Genomic DNA, 12765 nt, shown 5'->3' on the forward strand with positions numbered 1-12765 from the left:
CAATTCATATAGTTCTATCCATATGAAGCTTAGAATGAATAGTCCTTCACTTTTGATCTAATCAACATTTTACTTGTTGGGAGAGAATATTAATATATTATTAATGATTTTAATTAAATAAGGAGGAAAAGTTCATTTATCACACAAATTTAAGGTGTACATTTGGAATTACATGTAGGTATGTACTCTAGAAACGATTATTGAAAAATATATAAAAGATAAGGAATTTCATTGAAACAAGGAAACCTAATTTGCAAGTTACAAACATTAGAGGGAAATTTATTTCCACTCTTTTATTTCTCGTGGTCATTTGGACTTTCTTTGGAGTCAAGTACATGAGAAAAGCAAAACAAAATGAAACATTGAACCAAGAATGCGTGGGAAAGTCTTTGAGATCATTTTCTGGGTGAATGCTTCCCTCCTTGACCACCGGAACGGTAGAACTTCCATGAGGCCAGAAAAATAAAAGTACGAAAAAACAATGAGTCATGAAGTAGCACACCCCTTTGGAAGGATGGCAATTTGATCAAGGATTTGGAAAATCACTGCAACACATGTATATGTGCAGTTATCTTACTGTATTGTATTTCTTAAATTAAGCATGCACTGTATTTTTGTGAAGCTATAATATTATTTCTGTTAGTGCTTCATAAGGCTTTTTTGTCTTAGTTTACAAAAACCTATATGATAAAAACTGTAAGATTTGGGACTGCAAAGCTGGTTGAGTTAGAGGTGTTCCTGTTTTGGCAACATCAAGAACTAAAGTTGGGTCTTCAATTCTACATCATAGCTGGGCACAATAGCCTGTGTCTATAACTCCAACTCTGAAGGGGTGAAGAACAGAAGGATCCCTGCATTGACCAACCAGCCTATGTAGATGGAAGTTTCTGTCCCACCAGCAGCTCTCAAATAAACACACTGAGGTTTATGTTAATTACAAATGCTCGGCTGATAGCTCAGGTTTATTACTAACTAGCTCTTACATTTTAAATTAACCCATATTCCTTATTTATGTTCAGCCATGTGATGGTACCTTTACTAGCATGGCACGTTCATCCACTGCTCCCTCTGCATCTGACTGGCAACTCCAAGACTCTGCTCTTCTTCCTCCCAGCATTATCTTAGTCTGGCTCTCCTGCCTAACCTTATTCTGTTCAGCTATTGGCTAGTCAGCTTCTTTATTAAACCAATCATAGTGACACATATTTACACAGTGTAAAGGAATATTCCACAGCAACCCTAGCTGAATCAATGAGCACCAGGTTAAATGACAGACTACAACTAAAAAAATAAGGTGAAGAACAGTAGAGAAACACACTCAGTGTTGACCTCTGGCCTCCACTTGAACCTGTATTTTTGTGTACACACCCACATAAAAATGCACAGACACCCCACACGAGCACATATCCATATGCACATGCAGATGAAACTTATAGATTTCTAACAATGAAATTCCATTATATAAAGTTCTATAAGCCTTATGGATGACACACTATTTTTATAAAGGATTTTGCACTATTTTGTATTTATAATTATATTTGTACATTTCATATCTTTAAGGTTATTCTTTTGTTTTGTTTTGTTTTGTTTTGTTTTGTTTTGTTTTGTTTTGTTTTTCGAAACAGGGTTTCTCTGTGTAGCTTTGCGCCTTTCCTGGAACTCACTTGGTAGCCCAGGCTGGCCTCGAACTCACAGAGATCCGCCTGCCTCTGCCTCCCAAGTGCTGGGATTAAAGGCGTGCGCCACCACCGCCCGGCTTCTTTAAGGTTATTCTAATCATCAGCAGCATTGTCATGATGTTCTTTCTGTATCTTCTCTCATGTCTATTATTTTTGATATATTTGTACTTAAGTATGGGGTAGAGAATAATAACTCAAAAAGTGAGTGTAAGGCTTCATGATTACAGGAATAATTAGCATGTCCAGCACAGATATTTCCAGGTTAATGTATTGAGAACTTGCATTGCTCTCCCTCCAGTTAGCTTTTGGAGTGTATTATAAATTTTTAGACTACAATTACCTGACTTTGCAGCAGAACATTAAAAGTAATTTCTGCACCTAATTGTATTCCAGAACAAGCTCTCCGGCTGCTATGTACATCCTCATGGCAGCCTTCCTTGCCCCATACCTCAGTTCTCTCCACTTCTGCAATATCAGCTGTTTCATCTTTTATAAGTCAGAACATATAGTATTTGTCCTTTTGTGCCTGGCTTATTTCATTTAACATGATGCTGTCCAATTTCATTCATTTTCCAGCAAATGACAAAAAATTTTATCTCTTTCCTATGGATCAACACTATTAAAGTAAAATTTTAAAAATTAAAATTGCAAATACCATTAACTTTTCAGATCAATATTTAAAAATTACATTTGTGTTAACTTCAATGTGTTTGACATGTGGCAGACAATTTTGAAAGGCAAAATAGTAGAAAGAACTACATACACCCAAATTTCCTTGTAAAAACATATTGCAAATGGATTTCATGATTGCATAAATTCTCAAGTTTTTAGAGGTAAGTTTGTTTTAGAAACTTCCACCTCAGTTGCTTTGTTTCTTATCTGTGACTGTGAGACTTCCTATTCCTCCAAACCCGAGACTCTGAATCTATCACCCAGGTGTTTTTCTCAATCTGTTTTAGAGTCCTCCCATAAAAGAGTGCCTCCTAAATCTTCCCTAATAAATTTCTTGCTACATTCACCATTATGTTAAGGAGCTTGACATTATTCCTAAGAAGTAAGCTCTATTCTCTTCAGTATATAAACTCTTCCTCATGTCTACCTATTTTTATTGTTGAACAGCCATTTTTAATGTTACACTGTGAGTTACCCCTTTCTTGAAATTCCCCTTTAGGGTTTAAGTATGAAATACTTCATAGCATAACATGTTTGAACAGTTAGGACCCAGGGAGTGATACTGTTTGCAGAAGTGATGAGGCTTTAGAAAGTGGGGCCTCGCTGGAAGGAATGAGTAAATGAAGACTGCCTTTGAGGTTTTTAATTAATAGCCTAATCCCAAAACCCATCCATCTCTCACCCTTAAAGATGAGAGACCATAAAGAGTTCCAGCTGCAGGCTCCCAACACCATGGAATCACTTGCCAGCAGGCTTCACTGCCATGATGGACATATCCCTTCAAACTGTGAGCCAGTAAAAATACTTCTTCCTTCAAGTTACTTTCTGTCAGGTATTTGTTTACAGAAGTGCAAAAAAAATACAACTTGTTTGTTTGTTTTATTTTTGTTTTTGAGACAAGGTTTCTTTGTGTAGCTTTGGCTGTCATGGAACTAGTTCTGTAAACTAGACTGGACTTGAAGTCACAGAGATCCACCTACCTCTGCCTTCCCATCCAGCAACCACTTTTAAAGATATAAATATTTAAAAGTAATCTAATATTATATCCTCAGTAATTTAGAACCATACCATTTTAAACTCTATTTCTATGGAAATAAGCTCTCGGCAGAGTTTTAGTAACTCAGACTTTTTAAAAAAAAAGATGAATGAAAGGAGGAACGCAAAATGAAGTGTTGGGCTAGATCATCATTTTTCCTCTGCATTTTCATAATTAGGATGTAACTATATACTGATTTAGTATGGACTTTGTTGCTCTACAATTTGTTACATTCCTGACTTTGGCAAAGTATTTCATGTTTCTATACCTCTGTCTCATCATTTGCAGAATGAAGTTGTACAAATTAAAGGAAGTAGCACACCTAAATTATTAGAACAACTTAGGGCCAACACTACTTCCTTTTTTGCCTTGTTGCAGTCAGTATCCTTAGCTCTAAGAATCATGGTCCTGGTGACATAAATGACTCACAGCTGAAATGCTTGCCTTGCTGTCTCTGTGTTTATTCTAACAATCACACATTTATCTATGAGTAGGGTACCTATTACTACTGTACTCATACAGTTCTGACACATGTTTTCTAAGGATAATGGTCATAACACAAGACAGTGAGAAACTTAAGAACAAAGACTGCTTCTGTGTCTCTATATCCCCAGTGCTTTACATAGCATCTGGGAAATGGTACCCTTGAGAAATATTAGATGGACTGAAAATACATTATCAATTGTGATCATAAGAGTAAAAGTTGGTGTTTAAATATATATCTTAGATTTATGATACTGTCTCCCTCTGATGAAACAAAACATCTTATAAACTCTGCCAACATCATATTGTACGTGTTTCATATAGTTTTAATTGGGAAATTATTCCCATTTAGGACACAAAAGACATTTATTGAATGCTACTATGAGCCAGGCAGAATGCCCAGTGTTGTGGTAATTACATAAAAGGAAAGACCCAGTTCTAATTTTCCATCCCCATCTTCTCTCTCAAGTGCATCTGGAGCTCCTCAAGTATAAAATTCTTCCTTCTCTCGTCTATAGCATCACTCTTATTCTTCATGCTATTTTCATGCACACATTGAGGACAATTCAGTAATCACATATACAACCCTCTTACTGTGGTTTCCTCTTTCTTTACTCTGGATCGCCACAGCCTTTTAATAATTATAGAACCTTCTCTAAATAATAGGGCTATGAGTATACCGCCTACTTTCTTATTCCAAACAAATGTGCAAAGTTTTGAATTATTTATTTATTTATTTGGTTGTGTTTGGTTGGATAAACACAAGTTTATACTGAGATTTTTCTGGCATCTTCCTTAGAACAACATGACACTCTTCAGCTTTCTTTTTTGGTTGACTAGACGTTTAACTAGAATGTCTATTTCTGTCTGTCTCTGTCTGCCTCTGTCTGTCTGTCTGTCTGTCTCTCTCTCTGTGTGTGTGTATATGTGTTTGTGTGTGTTATGAGAAAATTTTCTTCCCCAAAACTCCATGCTGTCAACAGTCTTCCTGTGCTCTTCTCAGTGGAATCACATGAATTTGGATTTATCAAGACATTTTCTTTTTCTTATTTTCTGTTTCTACTGAAGGATTGTGTAAGACCCAACAGGGCAAAGACTCTTATATAAGTTTCTACTATTTCTCCCTGCATTAATATTATAGCGTATAAGACAGTTACTATGTATACTTCTGAATCTCTATATTCCTGAAAAAAAAATCTCTATATCTGAAAAAAAAAACAGTGATAATAATTGTATTTCAATTGTTTTTTTTTTTTTAAAAAATACTCAGTGAGAAGATGGCTATAGACTCCCCAGGGGAGTTTGACAAATGTTAGCTCTTCATCCCAATTTATTGACTATTGTTGAGGCCAAAGTAAGCCATTTCCCTTTGAATTCTTGTTCTTTTGAATAATTAGCAATCCTTATAAGTAAATTAAGAGAATATCAATTACTCAGAACTTAAAAGACACTATCAAGCACAGACTAATTCCAATTGAAAAGGTGTTATTCTGGAATTGAAGGGAGATTCAAATATGAACCTGATAAGGTTTTGATCACTAAATATGAATACCAGAGTTACAATCTACCATTGTATAATAGCAGTTCTGTCTTTCTCCCTTCCCCCAAGCAGTTTCTAGTGTCTCACTGAAACATTACCTTTTTCTCCTATGTGTCAGTATCTTTTCTTATATACAGTTTATCAATGCACTTTTATTGTGTAATCCAGTTTATACACCATACGTGTTTCTTTTAAAACAGATCTCTATTTTTTCCATTTTTGTCATAAATACAACTCATCCTACCAAATCTTAGGAATATCTGTAATAAGAATTTTACATGTATAAAATTGAATATATTAATGAAGTGCTGGAGATTGATTTATTCCTTTGGGACTCCCAAATGAGCATTTACCTTCTGGGGAGTTAAAGTTATCTAGAGTCATATGGTATTTTGACAAATGAGGCAAAAATGCATTTAAGGAGCATGGAATCAATATTATGGGTCAAGATACTAAAATGAGTTGGTCTATAGTTTGAATGTATCCACAAATCCTTGCTATAGAAACAAATTCCCAGTGCACTACTGTTGATAGATGGAACCTTTAATACTGACTAGGTCATAAGAGCCCTGTGCCTACCAATGGATGAATGTCATTACTATGGGAATGCGTTTGATATGACTAGAGTCTATTGGGCATTTCAAAGCAAGTTTGTTTGGCTTTCTGTTATTTGCTCCCATCCAGGTGCTCTGCTGCCCTTCTGTCTACCACCATCAATGATGAAGTGAAAAGGTCCCTCACCAGATCCATCATGTCCCTGGGATTCACAAACTCCAAACAATGGGCCAAAAAGAAAAAGAAAATCCTCTATGAGTCCGTTATCAGAGGAGAATAAGACAAATGGAGAAGTGGAGGGGTACATGTTTAAATCTGAATAGAAGACTAAACAGCTCAATTAGCCAGACTAAAAAGAGGAAATGGGGATGGATGGTTGGCATCCCTACAAGCCAGGGAAACAGAAACTGAGATCTGAAGAAAATCAGGAACACAAAAAGCAAAACAAGTCAAGAACAACAAACAAATCAGGTATTTTCAGAGGCAGCTGCCTAACTATTCCTCTCAGCTGAGCCTCTTTTTTTTTTTTTAAGCACAAACTTGTTCCAGTGTGACTGAAGTGATAGATGGTGTGTGGGGCTATTTCTCTTCCTATCATTTCTGTGCACTACCTTGCAATATCCCATTCTACATCCCAGGTTATAATTCATCTTTCTTCACTAATTTCCAGTTTATTGCCCACTTGATCAATCTCGGAAGCCTCCAGCCACACATAGCTCATTTCTTTCAAGTTGATGTGAGCTAGTGATTTGACACTGTTGTTAAGAAACTGAATGCAATGGCAGTTACTTCTTGTATTAATATAAATTTATTGCCCAGGTAATAGAACTGGAATTCACAGTTCTTGTTCTCATCTTAAGTATTTTGTAAAATTTTGAATTTCTTTTATGGAATCTGTACAAAAGTGAAAAGTATCAGAGTGGTAAATGATCTTAAGATTACTTTTCAACTGAAATAAATTCTGGACTTTGCACAAATTTTATTAGATAGTAAAAGAAGAAATGCTAAATAATCTTCATCCTTGAAATATTCTCTTGGTAATAGAATAGATTTGTTCTATGATATTTGAGAAGGGAAAGCTGGGAAAAATGAATGCATGTGTTGAGAGTTAAGGGATTTATACATTGGCCATACAGGTGTCTGCCTTATCCACGAAAGTCTAATATCCTGCAAGATTTAGCAATCCTTCTCTCACTTCTATCCAGATTTGTACCACTCCTTGAGACTACTGATATCTTCAAGACAGATCAGATGTCATATGATCCCCAGTAACATGTAATTTGCCATCTTTTCTCTTTCCTCTCTATTATAATCCTTGCATTGTTATTCACATCAGATACAGAATGTTTGTTTTCCTTTCCATGAAGAAAAAAATTATTGTTTTATAAAATACATTATATTATATTATTGCCCTCTTCCCACTTAATGATGGGAATTGCTTCTCTGTGTAAGAGTAATGGGAGATTAGGTCGGTGAACTGATAGTTTATTCATCCCTGGGCAAGACAGCCTGTTTCTCTCTGTGGTGGTGGAAGAAAACCTATTGCTCTAGTCCAGATACGAGATTAACAGCTGTGTTGCCTTGAGACATTACACTAATCTGTGGCACTACTAACATCAAGATTCTGAGTTACACGTGGATCTGAAAAGTCAGAATCCTAGAAAAAACTGCAAAATGCAAAGTGGGTAGAGCCAGGCCAGATGCCCAAAGTTGGAGGAAGATCAACTTCAGTTTTTCAACTTTTAAGAAGCCCATGTTTTCAATATCCACTTCCACAAGGGGGATCATTCTCTACCCACAAGACAATGAATGAGCCCAGGATGTCAAATAATCCCAAAAGGCAAAAGGAGCAAGCATTCTCTGCAGCCCAGCAACCAGAAGCCAGAAGTCATGGGAAATATCCAGCAGCTCCTGTAGAGTAAGGAGAGCCAAGAGGTGGAGCTGGTGGGTAAAGATTGTAGGGGGTCACAAAGAGAACGTGGTCCACCATTGCCCTGTCTCCATGCACTGGAGCTAGGAGTAGCCACAGTTGACCCAGGCCAAGTCTTCTGGCTTTCAGGGAGAAATTCCCTGGGTTCAGATCTTTGGTGACAGTTGTACCATCAAGGCTCCAGACAACTGCTGCCCCCTGAGATCTCAGTGGGGAGAGACATCTTGGGTCTGAACTGCCTGGGACACACATTCTCTGATCCTTCTTGGGGATAACTGTGGGAATCTCTGATAGTAGATGCAGAAGGCAATCAGCTCTGAGCCCTGGAACAGGTGCTGGTCCCCATCCTGTTCCTATTATGGTCCAAGAGGATACAAAGAAATCATTTTCTCTGTTTCTGGTCCCTTCAGGAAGCTCTTCCGTAATCCAGGATTTAAATGATGGGCAGATGTACCATGGAAGTCATGGGACAGCGTTGATGGGAAGACCACCCAACAGTTGAACTCAGCAGCTGGCAATGGAATGATATCTGTTTTCCTCTTCAAAAGCCTTTCCAGGGCTCACGAGTATCAGTGGATGAGAAGGACTCAGTGCTTCTTGGTCAAAGCCCATAGTACACACAATGAGAGGTACTCAAGAGTAGTTAGAGACATTACAGTGACTGAAAGGCTAAATTACACTGCAAGTCGAACATGTCTGCACGGCCAAAATAAACAGGAGAATTAACCCAGGAAACAATTCATTCAAAGAAAGGCACCTCTCCCAGTTTCCCCTGAAATTCTCCACTTATCCTCCAAAAGAAATGTGTCTGAGTGGAATCACATCCTGACGTATTAGGCTTTTTGTATAGCTCTTCATATGGATTTAGCATCCTGTATAGACTAAGGAACGAGAGGCAGTGTTGTGGACCTGTTTTGTATCCTGTTTTCTCTGTATTTTCTTTCCTTGTGTTTGCTTATGTGTGATCAAGACAGGCACAAATGTGTGTGCACACATCAGAATGATTCACCTGCTAACGATGCTAGAATTACAGCTTTGGAAGGACCAATTATTTGTTGTGGTTAGGACTTGGCTTTAGTCAGGTGTTGAGAAACTAGATAAATATTCCAGCAAAGCCTGTATTTTGAAATTCTGCTCCTAGGATTAGAAAGAAAGCTTTGTTCACACTGATAGAAACTTTTAAATGCACAGAAGCCTGTAATGTACCTGCCTCTGCCTGTTTATTCACTCTTCATGATTCTTCCTCTGTCAAAGGACTCAGATGAGTCTTTCTGCTTATTAGCCTGCTTGACCTTGTCAAACAACATGTGAGCAGAGAGAAAAACAGCATAGTCCGTTGAAAATGCAGGAACTGTTTGGTAATACTCAATACCTCATGTGGTTCTGCTAGGACAAATTTGAAAAAGAATTTCTGATCCTGACCTGTTCCTCATTTTAGGATTTCTCTGTCATTATTCATGTTATTTATACCTCTTAACCTCAAAGGTCTCAGCTGACTTATAAAATGAATAATAGGTATGGTAAGTAGGAATTCTCAGAAAAAAAAACTTGCATTTTTCACAGATGAAAAACTTGACTATGTTTAGACATCTTCAGTAATTTAAAAAGCACACCCCACTGGTTGAAAAAAAATTAAATGATGGCCTCAAGCATGTTCAGACACCACTGGGACAGGAAGCAAGTTTTAGAATTTCGAAACAGCTCTTAAATTTTTATTTTTATTTTTATAAGTTTTTTTTTGTTTTAATAAATGCTCCCTGTCCTATACCCCATACTACCTCATTTCTAGAATGTTCTCTTGCAGTGACAGCAGTACAGTTACATATGGCCAAAGGGCTCCCAAGATATTCCACTGGGGCCTACAGGAGTTTAATTTGTGGCATAAATCTCTGTTCTCAGTCCTCTGCTCTCAGACCCCAAAGGCTGTCAAGCCATGCTGGAGGGCAGTGAGACTCGTTGTAACTTAGCTTTTATAGCAGTTCACATGACTCTAAGACAATTGTTTCCTCTGAGATTCAGATGAAGCTGTTAGTTCTTCATAAGACCCCATCTGTGTTTCCATTAATCCTGGTAATAGGCTCAAATCCTTTCACACTCAGAAGCTTTGTCTGCATCTGTAACAGGGTGATGGGGGATGGAACAAATTACTAGCTTATTGTTTTCTGGTATCCTCGCTCACATTACAAAATCTTGTGGTACCTTGTGGGTGGGATTTGTAAAAAGGGCAAACTAGGAATTACTCAAAGAAATTTAAACATCAACACTGAGTTTTCTACTAATATGCACTTTTCTAGAAATAATAGCGGTGTGCCACACTCCCCCTGTGTTTGTGTGTGTGTGTGTGTGTGTGTGTGCGTGTGTGTGTGTGTGTGTGTGTGTGTGTGTGTGTTATAAAGGATTCTTGAAGTAAACTTATATACAAAGACATCATTTTTAAAGTTGTATCATGATATGCATTTTAAAATAATATGTACCTTGCATAAACCAAAATCTATCCTTTTATAGCATAGTAGTAGAGTTTACAAATTATCATGTAACCACCTTAAAAATCAAGACATAAAATATTTTTATCACTCAACAGTGTTTCTTGCATTCCGTAGACAGAGTCAGTTCATGTTCTCTTCTCTTACCCCAGACACTAGTAACTACTGATCTAATTTCTACCTCATCGTTTTGCTTTTTCTAAGCCATAGCAATAAATAACCCAGTGTGTAGCCTTTCATTTGTCTGTATTCTTTCATTTATCATGATGATTTTGAGGTTCACCCACATTGTCACATCTGTAAGCAGTGTGTTCTCTAATTACTTTGGAGTATCATCCTGATACATGTATGTACTACACAGTTTGCATAGTTTCAGGTTGTTGGCTTTTAGAAAGCTGTTATAAGTGTTCATATACAGATGCATGTAGCTTGAGTTTTCCTGCCTCACCCACAGTCAGGACAAATCTTTGTCACCTACCAGTCCCACAGCTGCTCAGACCCAACCAAGTAAACACAGAGACTCATATTGCTTACAAACTGTATGGCCATGGCAGGCTTCTTGCTAACTGTTCTTATAGCTTAAATTAATCCATTTCCATAAATCTATACCTTGCCACGTGGCTCATGGGTTACTGGCATCTTCACATGTTGTTTGTCATGGCGGTGCTGGCAGTGACTCCTTCTGCCTTCCTGTTCTTTCTTTTCTCCTTTCTGTTAGTCCCACCTATACTTCCTGCCTAGCCACTGACCAATCAGTATTTTATTTATTGACCAATCAGAGGAATTTGGCATACAGACCATCCCACAGCAGATGCATGCACTTAAAATATTTCCATTCTCCTGTGAAAAATGTTTAGAAGTGAAATTTGAGGCTGGGCACCTATGTTTAACATCAGAATAAACTGCCAAGCTTCTCTAACAGGACAAAGCCACTGCTGAGTTCCCACCAGCAAGGTTTCAGCATCCCAATTACTCTGAAATTTGGAGTCTAAATTTTTACCTCTATTTGCTCAGGTTTTTCTCCTATGCTTTTATTTTCCTTTGACATTCTTTGTGTGTAGAAACATCTCATTGTGATTTGATTTAGAATTAGAGTAACTACTTATGAAGCTGTATTTATATATTAGTTTGTATAGTGGTCCATTTTTATGTCCTTAAGGCAAAAGTGCAACACTATCTCATTAATGAGGAAATACATATCCATCTTGAAGGACTGAGATATAGTAGGAGAAGCAAGAGCTTTTGAACTAGGCAGATGAAGTATGACCTGAATGTTTTGGACCTTAATATACTAGTTAAAATAATAATAATAGCAACCCTATACAATAGATCAGAGATTTGCATAAAATGCCTAAGGCATGTGTTGAAATGCTGCAACCCCTCTTTCTTCCAAGGCATTGCTATTATTAGAATATATAAATCGTCTGTGGAAATATCTGTCTCTATGGAGGTCTAGTGTCTTCAGTTTCATAAACCAAGAACTTCCTGTCTTGACTCAGGTTAGGAGAGGAGATCTTGGGAGGCTGAAGAGAAGAAAATGTTATGACGACCCTTCAGAGAGTCCAGTGTTCTTCTCCCCAGGGTGTATTATTGGAGTCATATCTTCACCACTTCACTTCTTTGTAGTTTCATGGAAAAATTGTTGTTCCTCTTAGCAGTCAACATGCTTCACAAGCAAGAAGACTGTAGATGATTTGCTCTGTTATTCCTTGGGTGAGTCCTGTTGAGGTGCCCCTTTAATGTTGCCCTATAACCTGAGGATTGTATAAGCAAACAAAAGTTTACAAAGGGCTTATTTAAAAAAAAAAAAAAAACAAAACCTGTGTTTGGACATTTATTTTGATTTGTCTGGCAGTGAAGGTGTAGGTTTAGATTGGCATTTCTGTGGCTGGTACTTAAGTACTTAGCTTTGCAAGTTCAGTTCAAGAATTCCATAAAGCTGTCGGAGAATATGTGTTTCTTTCTCTTTGCTGGAGCTAAGTAAGAATGCACCTTCTGTTGCCTTAACCCAAGTAGCCCGAGGATTCCAAGGGACCCTGGCCTTTGAGTAGCAGGATGAAGCGAATTCAATTGTCAGCTTTGTACAGAAGGAGCTTAAATTATGCTGCTTCAGTTTGATTTACAGATCATCGTTGACATACCATGTATGCCTCTTTGTATTAAACAGTCTATTTCTTTCATTTCTATGCAAAAACAACCATAAACTGAAGTCCACTATCTTGACACCAGAGCAATACAAACCACTTAAAAGTAATCTTTACAGAGGTACTCACATACATGTAAGTCTTCATTTCCTCAAATCCATCTTCGCATCCTTCTGTGTCATGCTGGCTTCTGTTTCCAGAAGAATTTGAAGAAGCAAGTAAAGCTTTCTAAGATCACTTCTA

Source organism: Peromyscus maniculatus, chromosome 5 (assembly GCF_049852395.1).
Source record: "Peromyscus maniculatus bairdii isolate BWxNUB_F1_BW_parent chromosome 5, HU_Pman_BW_mat_3.1, whole genome shotgun sequence".
In the NCBI taxonomy this organism is placed as follows: Eukaryota; Metazoa; Chordata; class Mammalia; order Rodentia; family Cricetidae; genus Peromyscus; species Peromyscus maniculatus.